The sequence below is a fragment of the Musa acuminata genome, chromosome BXJ2-10, assembly GCF_036884655.1.
Source record: "Musa acuminata AAA Group cultivar baxijiao chromosome BXJ2-10, Cavendish_Baxijiao_AAA, whole genome shotgun sequence".
In the NCBI taxonomy this organism is placed as follows: Eukaryota; Viridiplantae; Streptophyta; class Magnoliopsida; order Zingiberales; family Musaceae; genus Musa; species Musa acuminata.
Window position 1 is genome coordinate 15,257,501 of NC_088347.1, and position 19,331 is coordinate 15,276,831.

Below are 19,331 nucleotides of genomic sequence, written 5' to 3' on the forward strand. Positions count from 1 at the left end.
CCCAGTATCTCTAATGTGCTTAATAAGGGTAATGAAGAAGGCTTGATTGCCAGCATCCTTTAATTTGTTATGAAAATTTACGATTTGTCACTTCTATATGTTAATGTTGATGACATATTCCACTGTTTCTGTACCAACTCGAAACCTAGCAAAAAAAACACCTTAAAGATTTTAAAATATTAAGTGTGTTTAACCAATCAGAGAATTAATGTATTAGGAATTTACTATGACAAACAAGCCACGTCAGCAAAGGTATGCACTTTACTGCGTGGAATGTGTTTACTATGGTTTGGTCAGTCTGTCCATGGTGGGGAGTTGAGTTTTTGATATCTCATGATTTAGAAACCCATCTTATTTGATCGTTTTATTCACCCACCCCCACCAAAAAAAAAGAAAAGTTGTGTCTGAATTCTTTGAAGGAAGATTATGGGACAAAAATCCTTGTTAGTGATATCTTGCCACCCTTATCATGAAAATGGGTTTAGACCTTATAATAATGGCATTGTCATTGTCAAATAGGCTTATAAGTTCCTTACAAGGGATAACAATATGACTCTAGAAACTTGTGAAAACCACTAAGCTAGCCTTACAAGCAAAACTAGTCAGTGATCACATACATGAGATTGTACATTAATTCAATTTAAAATTTTAAACTTAATTAAATTTTAGGTTGAACATATGCCACCCAACCTTTTTAATTCTTAGCAAAGGAACCATACTTTACACCTATAGTTCAATCATCTGAATAAAGGGCGGATTAAACTATGATGTAATACATTTTTTTAAAAAAAATTCTCACATATTATTTTATTAATGCTGGTCTTGATACCATGTTGAGAGTTTAAGATTAGTAAGTATAAGTCAAACTAATTAAGATAACAAATATGAGATTAAATTTTAATTCAAATGATAATTTCAAGCTGGTTATATTGTTGATCAAACTTTAATAAAAACACTCAACTCTTTCCATTTTTATCACCCCGTACTTGTAATTTTTTTAATACATAAGTCCTATTTGAATATTCAATTCGCATACAAAGATATTTAGAAGTAGAAGGGAAGGGGATGAGTCTTACTTACTCTCATAATCAGAGTATGAACTAAAGCCACATTTCCTTGTCCATGTATGTTGAGTTTATTTAGACAATTTACTTATTGTTGTTAAAGGAAATGTGGTTTTGGGATGGTCATAATTGCATGCACTTGGACATATGACATTCAATGTGTTGCATTGTGGTTAAATTTATCACTTATATATTTCTGTTGTTAAATTTCATTTGATTCTTTAACAGTGATCTTAGTGTTTATCTATTTCATGTCTAATGTTCAATATTCTCTGTAAAAGTGAAAGCAATACAGTGATATTAGTGTTTATTTATTTCATGTCTAATGTTCAATATTCTCTGTAAAAGTGAAAGCAATAATCATTAAAATAATATAATATAGAAAACTGATGCTAGATAACAATTTACAAGGCAAATGATTTTGGAGATATTTTAGGGATATATATTTGATAGAAAATCAAGAAACCTGGTGCTTATCTGCGACATGTCAACTAATTCAAGGTTGAGCTTTTCCCTGTTCTTCTTTTTTGCCTGCTCCAGTTCTCTCCTCCATGGTCTTGGTTGTTTGCCGCTGATTCCATCCATCTTCACTGTCTTCTCTTAATTAATTTGCAGTGAGTTCGATGAAGATCTGCTGTTCTGCAAAGATGTCTTCCGTTTTCATTTTCCTTGTATTTTCCATCAAGGGCATCACCTTTACCTCCTTTGGTTCAGAAATCTGATCCTCAAATCTTATCATTCAAGTGATTGCATTGTGGCTGTATGAGCTTCCTTGACCTCGTTGTCCTCAGATTGCTATCTAATTGCCATGAGTCTCATTTAGATGACTTTTCGGTTTTGATTCTGATTTTTTTCTCTAAGTTGTCCCTGATGTTTGCTGAAACTATAAAAGGATTTTCCCTTTGCCCTTGGATTTTTCATTGCGCAGACATCCTTATCGACCTTCTGCGTTTGTATGTTGCTTAATTTGGTTTGAATTTATTCTTGCTGTGCATGTATCAATGCGTGCCTTCTTTTTCAATGTTTGCTTGATTACTATATTCTGGCCTTTGCTGTTACTGTGGTAGTCTGTCATTCCTATCGGGTTTTGTGTAGTAGAGACTACAAGTCAATTTTTTCCCAAAATGTGTTGTCTTTATCTGCTCAAAATTAAGTTTCAATTGTAGTGCCCAGTTCATGTGTGTATTCTGCGGCTGATGATGATCTATACTGTGTTAAAGTTGATAGATAGTTATCAGGAGACTGTGAGATTATGATATTTAACATTGAGGCTGTAGAAAATAAAACATAATTTAGGGGGTGCATTTTCAGTTGGAAGTTTAAAATCAGGCGTGGCGATTATTTTTTACCGGTTTCTACCTTTAACAGTGTATATGCACAGTGTTTAAGCTCTGATCATATAGGTTTCTATAGGATTGGACTTCATTTAAAATTCGACGAGAAAGTTTCCTTTGGCTTGGTTCAAGTAGTTAACTAAAACATTTTTTATTATTTTACAGCCAAATGTGATTTATAAGTTGTAGGACGTTATTGTTGCTTGTTTTATTGAGCGTAAGGTTTTTTTTTTTTTTTTTTCCAAACACCGAAAATAGTCAACCTTTCACGTTGCTTTATGTTTAATCTGAAGTGCTTCTGTTACTGATTTTAGTGTTTGAGGAACCTTGTTATTTTGATACAAGCAAAAAATCTAAAGACCTTTCTAAAGCACATTCGGATGATGGGATAAATTTTCATCGGTTTTATAGGATTGAAATTTTATACTATATCAAAGTTGTGAGTTTTGCTACGATATAATATATCAAGTGGTACGTTAGGACATACTGAATGATATACTTAATTTACGCTAGGACATACTAATTCTGTATCAAGTCACACATGTCATTGCTCACGTGATTGGCTTGTTGGGCACTTATAACTAATACTAAGCCCTTGTAAGAACTATGTTGGCCCCAATAAGAGGCCTAAATAGTGCCCCAAGAAGTCTCACAATTGTGACATAGTTTTCGAGATTATATCAGGCGATGGTACCGCTAGTCTGGGCGATTGTATCGCCCCTTGCAAGGTGCCAGGTAGTGGTACTGCCCAACACTACCCCCAAGCGATAGTACCGCCAGACCTAGGTGGTGGTACCATCCAAGGCAGTGTCAGCCAGACTAACAATAGGCAGTGGTACCGCCCAACGCAGGCGGTGGTACCGCCCGTGCCCGGGGAACCCGAGATGGGAAAGTTTTAGGCTCCATGTTTGAATCAACTTGAAGCCTATAAATACTCCTCTCATCCCTAGTTAAAGCACACAAGCATAGAGAGATTAAAAGAGAGAAAACGCTACTGCGATCATAAATGTATTTCCTCCTCTAGCTTAAACTTAGATTTCTGTTTAGAGAAGATAGTAAGTGCTTGTAAGGGTTATCTCCTAAACCCGGTAAAAGGAGAAGAGAGGTGCAAAAGATTATTGGCCTTCGCTTATTGAAGGAAGGCCTCTAGTAGACGCCGGTGACCTCGTCGGAGGCAGAAGCTAAAAGTGGATGTAGGTCACGTTGACCGAACCACTCTAAATTCTGGTTTACATTTCTTTGAACAATTTACTTTAACTGTAAACCTCCTCTTTACATCAATTACTCTCTTACATACGCTTTCAAAGTATTACCTTTACGAAACCATGGAAACATTAATTCAAGTTGTGTTTGATTCCTAATTAAATTAAATAGTTTGGATAAGCTTTCTATTATATTTGCAAGTATAAACTAAGCACATAGTTTAGAGGTGGGTTGTTTTTTATTCTGTTAATCTAGATAAGTTGCATCATTAAATATCTTTTGAGAGATGTTTAGAATTTAATATGATTGTAGATCATGATTATTGAATACTGAATTTCCAAAACATTAATTGGTTAAAAGAAGAAATTAAGGTAAATAGATAGGATTTTGTTGTGATATTATAATTGTTAAGTGTTAACACTTCGTTGTTGATTGAAAAGATAGGTCAACAAACTATTGGTATCCTTTTTTTCTAGGGCTACTTACAGATTATCTTTTATTGTTAGACCTCTTTAGCATCCCGGTTCGTTGCACTATTTCACCCCCCTCTTAGTGTCGACCCTGATCCTAACAGTTCTCATCGACACAGGTAATATTAATAACTTCCTAAATAGTAAGGTTTTTATTCGAATGGCCTTACCTATCAAGAATTGCAATAGGTTTGATGTTAAGGTCACCGACGGATGGATTTTGAAGTATGATCGTAGGCGCCCACAAGTGAAACTATTGTTGCTGGACCAAGAGATAATTGCATATTTCTTTCTCCTCCCTCTTGATGATCATGAGGCCATGCTCAGAATTAAATGGTTGACAACATTAGGTGATATTTCTTGGAATTTTATACAACTAATTATGAAATTTTACAGTAAGAGAAACATGTGATACTACACGGGAAACGTGGGGGCGACATAACAACGATTTACTCACAACAAATGGAGAAAGTTTTGCATAAAGTATATAGCGGCTTTTTGGTACAACTTGAGTAGCAAACTAAGGGAGAGCCAATAGAATTTGAAGATCCAAACCTACTTCCTTTGCTTACTGAATTTTCAGATATATTTGACGAACCACACAACCTACCTTTTACCCATCGGCATGATCATTATATAACGATTCTTCCAAGCAAACCTCTACCAAATACTCGGTCATATTAGTATCTACATCTCTAGAAGGATGAAATAGAAAGGATTGTAAAAAAGATGCTCGAAACAGGAGTTATTCGGCCAAGTTGCAGCCTCTACTCTTCATCGGTGCTACTTATACGCAAGAAGGACGGAACATGACGAATATGCGTTGATTACCGAGCTCTCAATGGCATAACAATTAAGGATAAATATCCTATTCTAGTAGTAGATGAATTATTAGATGAAAGGGAGTATAAATCTTCACAAAGCTAGACCTTCAATCCATGTATCATTAAATATGAGTGTGCGAAAAAAATAAATCGAAAACCGCATTTCGAACACACAATGGCCACTACAAATTTTTGCTTTTTTTAACAAAAGGTGAAATATCTTGGGCATATCATATCAGAGGAAGGTATGATGGTGGACCCCTCTAAAATAGAAGCAATACAGAAGTGGCCAACCCCGAGGAACATAAAATTGCTACTATCGTAAGTTTAATAGGCTACTATCGTAAGTTCATGAAAAACTATGGAAAAATCAATGCACCACTTACTTCCTTACTAAAAAAAGATGTCTTCCAATGGTCGGACAAAGCCTCCACTGCCTTCGACAAACTTAAGGTAGCCATGATGACGACGCTGGTGCTAGCACTACCAGATTTCAATCGACCATTCATTATTGAGGTCGACGCATCTGGAGTCAGAATTGGAGTCATTCTCATACAAGATGGTCGACCACTCGCATACACTAGTAAGGCATTGTCTCCATCCCATCAAAATATGTCAATATATGATAAAGAGATGCTCGCCATTGTGCACGCAGCAATGAGGTGGAGACCCTACTTGATCGGTCGACGATTTCAAATTAAAACTGACCATAAAAGCCTCAAGTATTTTTTGGAGCAAAAGATTATTGGGAAATCTTGGGGGCGACATCATATGCGCAGTGGAAGAACAAGAAAACAAAATCCCCGATTCCCAAAAAGATGTTCGTCGTCGTGCGAAGATTGGTGCACAAAATCCGCGAAACTCAAAACTACGTATAGAGTATATTGTGTTACCTAGGGAGATCATATATCCTTGTTTCCTTGCAGATCCTTAGGAGAGGTTGAAGGAAGTCAAGTGTCCTCCTCTCTAGCGGTGATCCACACAGCAGGGTTGCGACGACGCTCCTCAAAACTCCAGGCCTGCTCTGAGGTGGAGAGGGAGAGGAGAATAGAAAAGGCAAGCAAAGGCTCTAGCCTATGAGGCTCTGAATCCCTCATATTTATAGAGGTCCCTTGTCAAACCCTAATGGGTCCTCCCCTAGTGGGTATTGGATCTGCATCCAATAAGACAAGGGCTCCGTCGGATATCTCATATCCGAACCTCTACTCATCGCAATGCCTACCATATATGTGTGACCCTCTAGGCCCAATATCGAGCTGGTCGTGAGTCATACATGTCAAAACTGCTAGTCATAGGTGCCCAGTAAGCCAATCACGTGAGTGATGACACGTGTGACTTGATACAGAATCTTTTTGCTTATTATATTTTGGCGTATATCACTTTATAACTATTGCATAAATGCATATATATATTGTGATGTCCTTGGATTTGTGCAATGGGAATCGGATCGTGATGAGATCACGATAATGAGATCGATTCACCTTTAAACACATATCCTAAATAATCCCGGTCATAGGTTACTCGAGAGGGACATCGTGATAACCGGATAGACTGGTGTGCTGTATACCCGTCCATATGATGGATGCAGCTGGTCTCATAGCTGCTCGTGTAGGGACAATAGGGATACAGTACAGGTGCTCATTGGAGAATGAGTTCACTGATTGATCCGCTTACGGAATGCTGGATGGTTGATGATGCCTTATTGTCAGACAGAGATTCCGTAGTCCTAGTGGTGTATCTGGTCCTTAGACTTGAGACACTAAGGATGTCCTATATGAGTGCTCCACTCTTTGATACCAGACTTATAGGTTTGACTGTCCCAGATCTAGTACAACTGGTCATTGGGAGTGGTAGTCGACCTTACGAGGGCTATTGAGTGTCGACAGAGGATCATCCACTCTCGGCATCATGAGAGGAATATCCCATGTGTTCTTGCTCAAACAAATCCCTGGCTAGGGTCATTCGGGTTGAGAGAGAAAGAGTTCTCCGGGAGAATCCGATTAGAGCGAGACTTGAGTAGAAACCGTATGGGTCTGACAGCACCATGCTCGATATACGGTCTCTGGGATATTAGATGGATGAGGGACTATAGGTACATGGTAACTGAGGACAGACAGGTCCAATGGATTGGATTCCCCTGTATCGTCTGGGGACTACGGCGTAGTGGCCTAGTACGTCCGTAGTCGATGAGTTGAGTGAATTATTACAGAGATAATAATTCATTGAGTTAGAAGGAGTTCTAACAGGTATGACTCACGGCCAGCTCGATATTGGGCCTAGAGGGTCACACACATATGGTAGGCATTGCGATGAGTAGAGGTTCGGATATGAGATATCCGACGGAGCCCTTATCTTATTGGATGCAGATCCAATACCCACTAGGGAAGGACCCATTAGGGTTTAACACGGGATCTCTATAAATAGGAGGGATTCACAACCTCATAGGCTAGAGTCTTTGCTTGCCCTTCCTATTCTCCTCTCCCTCTCCACCTCAGAGTAGGCCTGGAGTTTTGAGGAGGGTCGTCGCAACCCTGTTGTATGGATCACCGCTAGAGAGGAGGACGCTTGACCTCCTTCACCCTTTCCTAAGGATCTGCAAGGAAACAGGGATATACGATCTCCCTAGGTAACACAATCTCTATACGCAGTTTTGTGTTTTGCGGATTTTTGCGCACCAATCTTCGCACGACGACGAACATCTTTTTGGGAATCGGGGATTTTTGTTTTCTTGTTCTTCTACTGCGCATATGATGTCGCCCCCCATGATTTCCCAACAAGAACTCCTTCTAACTCAGTGAATTATTATCTCTATAATAATTCACTTGACTCATCGACTACGGAAGTACTAGGCCACTATGCCGTAGTCCCTAGACGATACAGGGGAATCCAATCCATTGGACCTATCTGTCCTCAGTTACCATGTACCTATAGTCCCACATCCATCTAATATCCCAGAGACCATATATCGAGCATGGTGATGTCAAACTCATACGGTTTCTACTAGAGTCTCGCTCTAATCGGATTTTTCCGGAGAACTCTTTCTCTCTCAACTCGAATGACCCTGGCTAGGGATTTGTCTGAGCAAGAACACATGGGATATTCCTCTCATGACACCGAGAGTGGATGATCCTCTATCGACACTCAATAGCCCTCGTTAGGTCGACTACCACTCCTAATGACCAACTGTACTAGATCTGGGACAGCCAAACCTATAAGTCTGGTATCAAAGAGTGGAGCACTCATACAGGACATCCTTGGTGTCTCAAGTCTAAGGACCAGATACACCACTAGGACTACGGAATCACTGTCTGACAATAAGGCATCATCAACCATCAAGTATTCCGTAAGCGTATCAATCAGTGAACTCATTCTCCAATGAGCACCTGCACTGTATCCCTAGTGTCCCTACACGAGCAGCTATGAGATTAACTGCATCCATCATATGGACGGGTATACAGCACACCAGTCTGTCCAGTTATCACGATGTCCCTCTCGAGTAACCTATGACCGGGATTATTTAGGATATGTGTTTAAAGGTGAATCGATCTCATTATCGTGATCTCACCACGATCCGATTCCCATTGCACAAATCTAAGGACATCACAATATATATATGCATTTATGCAATAGTTATAAAGTGATATACGCCAAAATATAATAAGCAAAAAGATTATGTATCAAGTCACACGTGCTATCACTCACATGATTGGCTTGCTGGGCACCTATGACTAGCAATCTCCCACTTGACCTAAAGCCAATCACCTATGTGTCTGATCCCCATCAGACCTCTGTGACGCTCAAAGACAAAATGAGATAACGGTTTTGTCAATGGATCTGCAATGTTATCTTCGGATGGAACTCTTTCCACTGCTACATCTCTTCGGGTTACGATCTCTCTAATAAGATGGAACCTCCTCAAAACACTTCTGATGAGACCCGGGTTCCCTTATTTGAGTAATCACCCCATAGTTGTCGCAATATAAGGAAGTCGACTTCTCGCTATCCGGAACAACTCCCAAATATGTGATGAACATCTTCAACAAGACTCCCTCCTTTGCTACATCTAATGTAGCAATGTACTCCGCCTCTATGGTCGAGTCAACAGTGGTATCTTGCTTGGAACTCTTCCAGCACACTGCTCCTCCATTCAAGATGTACACATACCCTGAATTTGACTTGCTATCATCGACATCAGACTGAAAACTTGAGTCAGTATAGCCTTCAACCTTAAGGCTATTACCTCCATATACTAGTAAAAGATCCTTAGTCCTTCTCAAGTACTTAAGGATACACTTTATTGCTTTCCAGTGCTCCAAGCCTGGATCTGCCTGATACCTGCTCGTGACACTCAGAGCATGCGCTATATTAGGCCTAGTACATAGCATGACATACATGATAGACCCTATTGCTGAGGCATAAGGTATCATATCCATGTTCGCCCTTTCTTTTGGAGTCTTTGGGGACATACTCGTAGAAAGCAATATCCCATGTCTCATCGGTATGAGACCTCTCTTGGAATTTTCCATGCCAAACCTTTTGACAATGGTTTCTATGTACTTGGACTGGGACAAGCCAAGCATCCTCTTGGATCTATCTTTATAGATTCTAATCCCCAAGATATAGGATGCTTCCCCTAAGTCCTTCATGGAGAAGTGTCTAGATAACCAAGCCTTTACTATGGATAGCATTCCTACGTCATTCCCAATGATCAGGATATCATCCATATATAACACCAAAAAGGTGATAGCGCTCTCACTTACCTTCCTGTACACACAAGGCTCATCTTCGTTCTTAACGAAGTCATAAGATCTGATTACCTCATCAAATCTTATGTTCCAACTTCGGGAAGCTTGCTTTAGTCCATAAATGGATCTAAGCAACCTACACACCTTATCTGGGCAGTTCTTGGACACGAATCTCTCAGGTTGCATCATATATACCTCCTCCTCGAGGTTCCCATTGAGGAATGCGGTTTTCATATCCATCTGTCAGATCTCATAATCATAGTGTGCTGCAATAGCCAATAGAATTCTGATGGATTTTAGCATTGTTACGGGTGAGAAGGTTTCGTCGTAGTCAACACCTTGCCTTCGACGATACCCCTTAGCCACTAGCCTTGCTTTATAGGTCTCTACCTTTCCATCTACTCTGATCTTTTTCTTAAAGATCCACTTGCAACCGATGGGTACAATACCTTCGGGCACATCAACTAGGTTCCAAACCTTATTGGAGTACATAGAATCCATCTCAGAATTCATGGCTTCTTGCCACTTCCCGGAGTCTATACTCATAATAGCCTCCTCGTAGGTCTAACGATCAATATCCTCAACATCCTCTCCTCTAATATGTCCCACATATCTCTCAGGAGGATGAGATACTCTATCAGACCTGCGTAAAGTTGAAACTTGTGTATTAGGTACCTGAACAGACTCGGGCTGTAGAGTGGTGCTTGAGCTTAGTTCTCCAACCTCGCTCAACTCTATCATTCTCCCACTGTCTCCGCCAAGAATGTGTTCCTTCTCATGGAACACTGCTCTCTTAGCTACAAAGACCTTTTGGTCCTCGAGATGATAGAAATAATACCCATAAGTTTCCTTGGGATATCCCATAAATTTGCATCGCTCTGTCTTTGATTTTAACTTATCGGGGTTGTGTCTTTTAACGTGGGCAAGGCAGCCCCAAATCTTAACAACCTTAAGATCAGGCTTCTTCCCTTTCCATATCTCATATGGTGTAGACACTATCGACTTAGTTGGAACTCTATTCAGAAGGTAAGTTGTGGTTTCTAGGGCATATCCCCATAATGAGATGGGTAGGTCAGTGAAACTCATCATGGACCGTACCATATCTAATAGCGTACGATTCCTCCTTCCAGGGACACCATTGAGCTGAGGTGTATAAGGATGTGTCCATTGGGATAATATCCCATGGTCCTTGAGGAACTGAGTAAACTATGTACTTAAGTACTCACCTCCTCGATCTGATCGAAGAGTTTTGATACTCTTTCCAGTCTGGTTCTCCACCTCATTCTTATACTCTCTGAATTTCTCAAAGGTCTCAGACTTGTACTTCATTAAGTACACATATCCATACATTGAGAAATCATCAGTAAAGGTAATGAAGTAGGAGTAACCACTAATGGCATGAGTTGACATGGGTCCATATACATCACTATGTATGAGTTCCAACAGCTCAGTGGCTCTCTCTCCAGTTCTACTAAATGGAGAGTTGGTAAGTTTTCCACGAAGGCAAGACTCGCAAGTTGCATATGACACATAGTCGAATGGATCTAGATATCCATCATTTAGCAACTTTTGAATCATTCCCTCATGGATATGACCTAGCCTACAATGCCATAGGTATGCACTATTCACCTCATCTCGTTTCCTCTTAGACATGTTGAATCTCGTATTTTGATGATGAAACCACTTGATGTATGTTTATAATTTAATCTGTGTTTTAAGTGACGCAGGATACTTTGATCAGGATGAGACAATTAAAGCAGGAAAATCATGTTGTGCCGGAGGAACATGTCAGAAGATTGGACGTCGGGCAAGTGGATCGGTCGACATATCGATAGAAGGCTTCGGGTCGTGGACTCGGGCATCGGGCCAAGAAGAGCAGGTATTGTGCCAAGGATATCGGAGTTGCGGAGTCAATTGGCCGATTGGGCAATAGGCTGTAGGAAAGGACGATGCGCCGAAGAATCAAACGAAGCGTCGAGAGACCAATGACATGCCGGACAACTTGGTTAATTGCTTAGGATTAATTGTCTCGATCGAAGTTTTTGTTTTGAGTGTGCAGGATTAACTACGATGAAAGTAAGACATGAAGCAGGAGTTGCGCCGAAGTCATGACAATGATCACGTTGGGAGTTCGAGAGCTCGACGGAAGTTCGGACAGTCGTCGGAGGTTCTGCGGGAACAAATCCGAGAAGTCCATAAGCTTACCAAAGAAGCTCATCGGAACTTGCCAAGTGGATCGTTGCAAGTCCAGGAGTTTGCCGGAAGTCCGCAGGAGAATCACCGAGGGTTCATCGGATGATCGACGGAAGTTCGCCGGAAGCTCGTCGGAAGAAGCGATTGGCGTACCGGAGCAAGTTGTAGTAAATGTCTTAGGAAATAATCGTAGTTAGCACAATGATTAAGTTGAAAATGGGAGGTGATCCTATTAACTTAATCTTGGGGCAATCGGGCCCCTGAAAGACCCAAATTAGGCTGAATAGATCAACCCATTTGGACCTAAAATAGTGCTAGGAGGTAGCACCGCCAGGGTAGGAGGTAGCACCGCCCAGGAGGTAGTCTCCAAGCGAGACTGGGCGGGGCAACCGCTCCAGTCAGGAGGTTGCACCGCCTGAGCTCAGTCTTCGAGCTCTGGCAAGAGGTGCAACCGCCCCTGACAGGAGGTAGCACCGCTTGAGCTCGGTCTTCAAGCTATGGCAGGCGGTGCAACCGCCCCAGTCAGGAGGTGCAACCGCCTGAGCTCGGTCTTCGAGCTCTAGCAGAGAGGTGCAACCGCCCCTGACAGAGGTGGCACCGCCTAGAGGCTCAGTCTTCGAGCTCTGCCAAGCAGTGCAACCGCCCCAGTCAGGAGGTGCAACCGCCTGATCCCGAAATTTCGGGAATTGACAGTTTTGAGCTCCAAATTTGAACTGGGTTGGGGCCTATAAATACCCCACCCATTCAGCACTGAAAGAGCAACAACTTACACCGAAATCTTGATCCTTTCTGTGATTCTTAGAGCTCAAAATTATTGTAAAGGCCAAAAGTTCTCCCTCTGTTCTTCAAAGTTTTGAGTTGTAAAGAGAGGAGAGAAAATTTCTGTAAGTGTTGTCTCCTAAGCCCGTCAAAAGGAGTGAAACTGTAAAAGGGTGGTTGGCCTTTGCCTATTGAAGGAAGGCCTCTAGTTGACGTCGGTGACCTCGTTAGTGGAGGAAGGCAAAAGTGGAGTAGGTCAAGATTGACCGAACCACTCTAAATCTCGGTTTGCATTTACTTTAAGCATTTTATCTTTACTAAAACCTCCTTAATAGCTTACTACCCTCTGCGCTCTTAACGAACGAGTTTCTAAGTTCAAAGCTTTCCGAATCTGCGTTTAGACGTAAATCAGTTTTTTCATACGAGCATCATATTTCAGTTTACATTTACGTTTAGACTTCAATCATAACTGCAAACTGCCTTCTACGCATTTATAAAACATATCTCAAAGTTCAGTATCTTCAGAATCGGCATTTAGACGTAAACTGGTTTTATCGTACGAATATCGCATTTCAGTTTGCGCTTACATTCTGATTTCCATCATAAACTGCAAACTACCTTCATAGATCTACTTTAATGTCATCTCGCTTAATCTTAAGTTAAAGTAATCTTAGAATCGGCTTTTACATCGAAATCATTTTTATTGAACGAACGCAGCTTTCGAAGTTTTAATCGTCGAAAGATTTCCGCTGCACTAATTCAGCCCCCCCCCCCTCTTAGTGCTCTTGATCCTAACAATTGGTATCAGAGCGGGGTTAACTCTCAAACGGATTAAAACCCAAGAGAGATGGCTTACGTCGGAAACCAAGAGGGCCATTCTATTACACGTCCACCCATGTTCAATGGGACGGACTACACCTATTGGAAAACTCGAATGAGAGTTTTCTTGATTTCTATGAATTTGGATTTATGGAATATTATTGAAAACGGTTTTCAACTTCCCTCTAAACCGATGAACGAATAGTCAGATTTGGAGAAGAAGTATTTTTCTTTAAACGCAAAGGCTATGAATGCCTTATTTTGCGCTTTGGACAAAAATGAGTTCAATCGGATTTCTACGTGCGAAACGGCTTTTGACATTTGGCGAACACTTGAAATCACGCATGAGGGAACTAGTAGAGTCAAAGACTCGAAAGTTAACATTTTATTGCATGATTTTGAGCTTTTTCGAATGCAACCAAGCGAGACTATAGGCGACATGTACACCCGTTTCATGGATGTCGTCAATAGTTTAAGAGCTCTTGGAAAATGTTTTTCGGATTTTGAACTCGTAAAGAAGATTTTGCGTTCTCTTTCTAAGAAGTGGGATTCAAAAGTAACTACAATACAAGAAGCTAAAAACCTAAACAACCTACCACTTGAAGAACTAATTGGTTCATTGATGACATATGAAATGGTGCATAATGCACATGATGAACATGATGAACAAAACCACCTTCCAAAGAACAGGAAGGATTTGGGACATAGAACATTTGAAGACCACTCGAGCATAAGCTCAAGTGATGGTGAACTTAAACTACAAATGAAACAAAAATTAAAAAGTAAAAAGAACGGAACTACTTGTTTTGAACGCAAGAAGAAGAACAAAAATTGGGATGAATCGAGCTCCTCTGAAGACTAGGAGAAAATCAACAAAGGCGAGGTGGGAAACTACGCCTTTACGCCTTTCGACGTTGAGGTAATCAAAATGCCTTTAATTTACTTCGAAATTACATGATGCTTTTCATGATGCATTTTTCTTTTTCTTTAAATTTTCTTGAAAATTATATTTTTAATAATTTAATAATGAAAATGCAAAAATATGATCATGCTTGTAATTTTGAAAATGATAATGAAAATTACATAATGCAAGATAGAAATCTAATGATTGTACACCTAGTGAGATTAATCTTATTTATGTGCTTGAGAAGCAAGAATGTATATTTTGATGATTTTCATATTGCTCTTCAATGACGATACATGGCTTTTGTCCGGAAGGCTTGATATTTTTCATTGTCTTTGTTTGTTAAATATGATGTATGATTTTGACATAAGAATAAAGATTTGAGCATGCTATTATAAAGTCAATCATATAAATTAAAACTAAAGAAGTTTTAGGCATTTATAAGAATCATTCAAAATTATGTTCAATGAAACCTTGCTTAATGTTGCAATGAAAATATTAAAGTTTTTGATACCATGATTTGACGATTTTATGCATGAGATTTTAAAGTTATACATGATAATTTTTGTGATTGATGGTTTTATGATTAAATTCATTTTACGATCCTAAACTTTGATGCATGTTTTCATTTGACATAAATGAAAAGGCATGCTAACATGAAATCGATCACTTAAAATGAAACACTTAAAAAATGCTTTTTCATCTGATCTAGATTAATGATTTCATGATATTTTGTGAATCTCAAAATTGATTTTGATGACTTGATTATGAGTTTTAAGTTAACGATTTGATTTGAATGAGTTTTATCTAAATCATAATCTTGATCTTGCAAAATTGACACTCATAATATGAAAGTACTGGTATTCATGACTTGAATTTGATTGAAACATTGCATGCTTAAATTAATCATTCTCCTATGTTTAAAAAATTCTTTAAATGCCTTATGTGATGATTAATTTGTTTTATGATGAATCGCGAATCATGACTTGATCTATGATATTGATATATTTTAATCATGATCCTTGGCTGTATAATTCTTTTGCTCTATTAAAAAGATTTGTCGAATGAATCATGTCTTTTAGAAGTCTTATCTTTCATGACATGATGTCATTGGATTTATGGCTTGTATACCTTGAAATATTTGAAATATTTATGATTTGAAATGATGCATATGCTTTTTATTATGATAATGTATGATGTGTATCATGAATACTTCATTATCATACATGAAAATAGTGATAAATATTTTGAAATAAATGATTGTATCATGTTAGATGGTTTTATATATTGTGCATGATAAGCTATAAGTGATGATTGAAACAATGATTAAAATAATATGAATGATGATTTAGAATCATGCATATAATAATAAGTTTATATGTTTTGAAAATGTGCATGTTTTAATTTGAAAATATAATGATGCACAAATGAGATTGATACTAACCTTTGTCATAATTTAGAAATTAATGTAGAGGGTTTTCCCTTCTTTTTGCCAATGACAAAGGGAGAGAAAGAGTTGCTAATGTGCATATCTCAAAGAAAAATTTGCTAGCTTGCAACTTGCATATTTCAAGATGCAAGATTTGCTTTCTTGAATATCTCTAATTTGCTATCTAGCATGATGTATAGCTTGCTATCTTGAACATCACAAGCTTGCCTATCTTGAGAAAGAGTTGCTAACGTGCTATCTTGAATTGATGTAAAGGGTCATCTCAAAGAGATAGCTAGCTTGCACAAGTCAAGAAGATGCAAAAATTTGATTGCTAGCTTGTTTATCTTAAGTAGCAAAGATTGCTAACTTGCTTATTTCAAGAAGCAAAAGTTGTCTTCTTGAACATCACTATCTTGCTTATCTCAACATGCTAAACATGCTAAACTTGCACTTTGCATTGAAAGCAAAATTGCGAGCTCAAACATTGCAAAGGAAGCAAAATTTGCTAGCTTGCAACTTGCATAATCCAAGAAGCAAGAGTTGCTTTCTTGAACATCTTAAAATTGCTAGCTTGCGTGTCTTAAAATGTTAAAAAAATTTTGCTAGCTTGTATATTGTAAACTTGCTATCATACTACCATGATGATGAGCATGCCTTATCTTCATGATTATATTTGAAAAACTATGGCAAAAATATGTCAGAATGATTAAACGTGTTAAAATTATTTTTCGGACTTTTTTGATTGAATGATCAAATCACTTGATTGCCATAATTAGTTTACACAATTACTTGCCATGATTACATGTTGGAAATAATGTGCTTGAATACAAAAATTTCCATGATAATAAGTATGTTTTACCTTCATGATTGTAATTGAATATCTATAGTAAAACCCTGTCCGAATGTATGAAAGTGTCAAATTTCATTTTCGGATTTTCTTTATCCTAACAATTGGATTTTCTTGATACATTATCCTCTTTCGAACTTAACAAGCATATGTCATATCAAGTTTAATTCACATCATTGATTTTTGACATATGGAATCATCAAATGCACTTATCATGTGAAAAATAATTTTCGAGAAACATATTTGATGATTCCCTCTTATAAAAGGAAGATATTTTTACATACAAGGATTTGACTCACTTACATATCTTAATCCTTGTAAAAATGAAGTGTGCTTTAATATCTTATCGATTTGAACTTCATATATGGCTTTCCTCCTTCATGTAAAAAGATAACAAATAAAAAGGAAGAAGAAATAAAAGCTATCTCCATGTCATGTTTTTCTCGAGATGTTTGCATAATTGGTATCCTATCACTCATTGTTGGAAAATGACATGAACCAACTTATGGCATCGCACTTATATTTAAAATTTGCTTATATCATTCTCCTTGTTGTTGATGACAAAGGGGGAGAAATATATAAATTGATACTATGAGTGCCATATTTGAAGAATATGAATAGATGTCATGAATGCCATATTATGATGAAATATCAAAAGCAGCATTCGTATGAATAGGTGCTATGAATGTCATATCATGTTAAGATATCAAGAACTTGAATCGCAATTTTACATGTTGATATCTTACCATTTGATGATAGTAAACTTGCATGATGATAACAATAGATATTATGTTTTTCATGCAATGAGTTAAACTTATATCACAAACACTTGATTGTGGTACTTCTCCTTTTTGTTGATGACAAAGGAGGAGAAGTATGTTGATGACATGACATGTTATGCATAAGTTTATGATGACATGTTGCTTGAATTTTTGAATTCAAGAGTTTCTATCAATATGGCATATTGATAGGGGGAGTTTGTTTAAACTTCGGGAGTTAAGGTTAACTCCGTCATCAGGTGATTGTTATCATCAAAAAGGGGGAGATTGTTGAATCTCGTATTTTGATGATGAAACCACTTGATGTATGTTTATGATTTAATCTACGTTTTAAGTGACGCAGGATACTTTGATCAGGATGAGACAATTAAAGTAGGAAAATCATGTTGTGCCGGAGGAACATGTCATAAGATTGGACGTCGGGCCGGTGGATCGGTCGACGTATCGACAGAAGACTTCGGGTCATGGACTCGGGCATCGGGGCAAGAAGAGCGGGTATTGTGCCAAGATATCGGAGTTGCGGAGTCAACTGGCCGATTAGGCAATAGGCTACAGGAAAGGATGATGCGCCGAAGAATCAAACGAAGCGTCGAGGGACCAATGACATGCCGGACAACTTGGTTAATTGCTTAGGATTAATTGTCTCGATCGAAGTTTTTATTTTGAGTGTGCAGGATTAACTACGATGAAAGTAAGACATGCAGCAGGAGTTGCGCCGGAGTCATGACAATGATCACGTTGGGAGTTCGAGAGCTCGATGGAAGTTCAGATAGTCGTCGGAGGTTATGCGGGAACAAATTCGAGAAGTCCATACGCTTGCCAAAGAAGCTCGTCGGAACTCGCCAAGTGGATCGTCGCAAGTCCAGGAGTTTGCCGGAAGTATGCAGGAGAATCACCGAGGGTTCATCGGATGATCGACGGAAGTTCGCCGGAAGCTCGCCGGAAGAAGCGATTGACGTACCGGAGCAAGTTGCAGTAAATGTCTTAGGAAATAATCGTAGTTAGCACAATGATTAAGTTAGAAATGGGAGGTGATCCCATTAACTTAATCTTGGGGCAATCGGGCCCCTGAAAGACCCAAATTAGGCTGAATAGATCAACCCATTTGGACCTAAAATAGTGCTAGGAGGTAGCACCGCCAGGGTAGGAGGTAGCACCGCCCAGGAGGTAGTCTCCAAGCGAGACTGGGCGGGGCAACCGCTCCAGTCAGGAGGTTGCACCGCCTGAGCTCTGGCAAGAGGTGCAACCGCCCCTGACAGGAGGTAGCACCGCTTGAGCTCGGTCTTCAAGCTATGGCAGGCGGTGCAACCGCCCCAGTCAGGAGGTGCAACCGCCTGAGCTCGGTCTTCGAGCTCTAGCAGAGAGGTGCAACCGCCCCTGATAGAGGTGGCACCGCCTAGAGGCTCAGTCTTCGAGCTCTGCCAAGCAGTGCAACCGCCCCAGTCAGGAGGTGCAACCGCCTGATCCCGAAATTTCGGGAATTGACAGTTTTGAGCTCCAAATTTGAACTGGGTTGGGGCCTATAAATACCCCACCCATTCAGCACTGAAAGAGCAACAACTTACACCGAAATCTTGATCCTTTCTGTGATTCTTAGAGCTCAAAATTGTTGTAAAGGCCAAAAGTTTTGAGTTGTAAAGAGAGGAGAGAAAATTTCTGTAAGGGTTGTCTCCTAAGCCCGTCAAAAGGAGTGAAACTGTAAAAGGGTGGTTGGCCTTCGCCTATTAAAGGAAGGCCTCTAGTTGACGTCGGTGACCTCGTCGGTGGAGAAAGCCAAAAGTGGAGTAGGTCAAGATTGACCGAACCACTCTAAATCTGGGTTTGCATTTACTTTGAGCATTTTATCTTTACTGCAAACCTCCTTAATAGCTTACTGCCCTCTGCGCACTTAACGAACGAGTTTCTAAGTTCAGAGCTTTCCGAATCTGCGTTTAGACATAAATCAGCTTTTTCGTACG